This window comes from Aegilops tauschii, chromosome 2, assembly GCF_002575655.3.
Source record: "Aegilops tauschii subsp. strangulata cultivar AL8/78 chromosome 2, Aet v6.0, whole genome shotgun sequence".
NCBI lineage: Eukaryota > Viridiplantae > Streptophyta > Magnoliopsida > Poales > Poaceae > Aegilops > Aegilops tauschii.
In genome coordinates, this window is record NC_053036.3 from 124,862,639 (window position 1) to 124,866,825 (window position 4,187).

A 4,187-nucleotide genomic window follows, 5' to 3' on the forward strand; every position below is an offset into this window, starting at 1 on the left:
AGGCTGTTTAGGCCACATACATTCTAAAACAGAATGTATGTGGCCTAAACAGCCTTGCTAAACGCATTGTTGTGTGCAACATGATCTTCGTTGCATCCCCATATATTCTGTGCCTTCTAGAAGCTAAACTTCTTCTGGTCTCATTGGAGATTGTTCTCGAATGCTTGGACTTCTCTTCCTAGATTTCTTATTCCTACCCGCAAACGGTACCTGAGAAGGAATTATCCTGACTTGGCAGCGTACTTCCATCGCTCTTTCTAACCCTATCATGGGTACTCACCACATCAAGGCTCTCATTTATCCCCTTGTCGAAAACCATCATTGGTGCATTACTGGATTTTATGGACCCCAGGAAGACCAGGCAAAGATCGGTTTCCTGTCGAAGTTGTAGGATGAACATGCTACATGCGTGGGCCCTTGGATCATAGGGGAATTGCAACATGATCCTTTCCCTAGATGACAAGAATAATAACCGGCTGAATCGACTCATTATGCACCGTTTCCGCTACTTCACCGCAGATGTTGAACTGCGCGATATCTACCACCATGGCCGGAGACACACATGGTCTAATGAGCAGGAGCGTTTGATGTTGGTACACAATGGTCACGTGCTATGCACTCTGGGCCAGTATGCACTACATCCTTTGGTGTTTGGCTTTGGTTGCCTTGGATCACCGCCCCCTCATGATTGATTGTGCATCGCGTGCCCACGGGTGGTCGTGTTTCCACTCTGCGAGGTACTGGACCAAGATGGAAGGATTCCACCAGGTTGTCTCAGATGCCTAATGTTAAGCTAGACCCTAGCCCATTCAGTAACAACTATGCAAGGCTCGTGACCACTGCTTGTTGCCTGTAGATCTAGGGCATGAGATCTATTGGTGACATCTCCTTGCAGCTGCTTCTTGCTCGCAAGATCATTGCCCGCCTTGATGCTGCTCAAGATGTGCATCCTTTCTTGGCCATGGAAGCACGGCTATGGTGTAAAACCAAGTGCACATATCTTGGCTTGGCGTCCCTCAAGCGATCGATCGCACGCCAGCGCACGCGGTTTGCCTCCTTCATGGCAGCGAGATGAGCACCTTTTTCCTAAAAATCCATGCAACTCATGGATAGCAGGAAAATTACATCTTCCACGCGGTTTTGCATTTCTGATTATGTTGGCATGGTCCAGGTGGCCTTCCACCACTTCTCCACCATCCCAGGCTCCAATGAGGATCGTGATCTCTACATTGATATCCATGCAATCGGCCACCTATCTTTTGAACTCACCGCCCTTGGCGTGCCGTCCACTGAAGCTGCAATTTGGGATGCGATGTAGCGGTTGTCGGCCAGCAAGGTGCGAGGAGTGAATGGGAAAACCTTTGAGTTTCTACGTGCATTCTGGATCGTTGTCAAAGGTGAAATATGTGATGCTTTCCATAAGCTATTCCGGATGAATGGACATGGCTACCACAAGCTGAATGTAGCAACATTTACTTTACTACCCAAGACACCTAACGCATCATCACATTTTAACTATCGGCCCATAAGTCTGATCCATCCCCTAGCGAATCTAATCACCAAAGTTCTCTCCCTGTGGCTTGCCCCTAGGTTTGGAGACATAGGTTCTACCAACCAAAGCTTGTTCATCGCCGGCTGCGCCGTGCATGAAGACTTCATGTTGGTTCAACAAACTGTGAGACAACTACATAACCTCAAGAACCCGTGTGTCTTCCTCAATCTCGAGATCGCGCAGGCATTTGATTTGGTGTCATGGCCCTTCATCTTTGGGATCTTGCAACACCTCGGCTTTAGGAAAAAGTGGTGCCCCTAAGTCTCCACTCTCCTCTCGACTTCCCCTATGAGAGTGCGCATCAACGGGAACCCTGGACCACCCGTAGAGCACGCGCGTGGTCTATGGCATGGTGAGCCCCTCTCAACCATGCTCTTCGTCCTTGTCATTATTGCCCTCAATTCCAGGGTGTGGCTTGCCATCTGGCATGGCATCCTCCAGCGGCTAACCACTAGGCATGCGACATCCAGTGTCTCTCTTTTTTGCACATGATGTCGTGATTTGCTGCCATCCTGATTGTTGGGGAACGTAGTATTTCAAAAATTTCCTATAATCACGCAAGATCTATCTAGGAGAAGCATAGCAACGAGCGGGGAGACTGTGTCCACGTACCCTCATAGACCGAAAGCGGAAGCGTTTAGTAACGCGGTTGATGTAGTCGAACGTCTTCGCGATCCAACCTATCAAGTACCGAACGCATGGCACCTCCGCGATCTGCACACGTTCAGCTCGGTGATGTCCCTCAAACTCTAGATCCAGCTGAGGCCGAGGGAGAATTCCGTCAGCACTATGGCGTGGTGACGGTGATGATGAAGTTACCGGCTCAGGGCTTCGCCTATTTTTTTGACGGGAAAGTTTACTTTATTAATCAAAGGATAGCAACATCGTCTGCCAACAGGTTTACAATGAAATCAGGCGGGTCATCAACCCAATGAGATGGATTATTAGCATGACCCCAACATGCTAACTCATGAGCTACATTATTTGACTCTCTAATACAGTGCTCAATAGTAAACTTCCCGAAATCTTCGAGATAACTGCGACATTCATCCAACAACGGTGTTGCCACCATAGAGTAGCCTCCATTTAGTTTAAGTGCCTCCACCACCGTGATATTATCTGATCTTACTATCACATTATGGCATCCTGTTTCCTTTGCTAGCTTCAGTCCTTCGAGCATAGCCGCAGCTTCTGCTGTCTCAACATCAGCTACATGTTCTAGTGTTGCTGTGGCTGCGGCCATGAAATTTCCACGATAGTCACGGATGACCACTCCACAAGATCCTACATAATCTCCTTCACTAAATGATGCATCAATGTTAAGGACCGTCTGACCAGCCAAAAACCCCGGTCATATATTCACTTTTGGTGTCATTTTTGTTTGTGCTCCACGGGCATAGTTCAAAGCTAGGGCTACCACTGCCGCGGCCGTTCGCGCTGGAGATGCAACATCCTCACCTCGCACAAACTGTCTCCGTTGCCACCATATATACCAACAAGCTGTGGTTATCAGCTCTGATAGCTCAAGCACGCCATTGTATTGTCTTCGGTAGTAGATATCACAGAGAATGAACTCTATAGCTGCTGAACCCGCTCGATCCATTTGACAAGCGAAGTTTATATCATCTGCGACTCCCAGAGTTCTCCACACTTCTTGTGATCTAACACATCTAAACAACATATGCGCGAGATCTTCTGCTCCTTCTGAACAAAACGGACAGCAGGATAAATTCCCCACATGACGGTTCATTAGCACACTCCGGCATGGTATTGTGTTGTGTAGGCATCTCCAGATGTGAATTTTTATTTTCGCTGGCACCTTCAAATTCCACAAGTTTTTCCAAACTGGATGCGGTGCCATAGATGATCGGACCAAGCTGCTGTCCTGTGTTGCATAGCACATCTCCCACTGTTTATAGTAAGCAGAGCGTACTGAAAAAACTCCACTTTTTGTTAGATGCCATGCCACACAGTCTTCAGTTTCCACATGAAATAATGGGATTTGCAGAATCCGTTCTGCGTCGATGTGCCAGAAATTGTCCCGGATCAGTTGCTCATCCCATTCTCCCGTAATTGGGTCTATGAGCTCGTTCACCTTTGTGAGAACTCGGTTTCCACGGACTTTAAGGATTTTCTTTGATGCACTGTTTGGGATCCAGCAATCATCCCATATATCAATCTTGTTTCTGTTACCCACTCTCCAAATACAGCCATGCTTGAAAGTTTGAATTCGTGACCAGATACTCTGCCACACATAGGACGAACCCTTCTTTAGTTGACTGTTTAGTATATCTCCCGTGGGGTAATACTTGGCTCGTAATACTCAAGCACATAAGGAGCCATAGTTGTCAATTAATCTCCAACACTGTTTCGCCAGCATCGACGATATGACCGAGGTGTAAAACCGTGGAGGGGGGCACCGCACACGGCTAAGAGATTGTCTGTTGTCTCTCTGGGGTGCCCCCTGCCCTCGTATATAAAGGAGGGGAGGAGGAGGCCGACCAACAAGGGGCGCGCCAGGGAGAGGGGAGTCCTACTAGGACTCCAGTCCTAGTAGAATTCGGGCCCACCCTTTTTTCCTTCTACCGGAGGGGGAAAGGGGAAGGAGAGGGAGTAGGAGAAGGAAAGGGGGTGG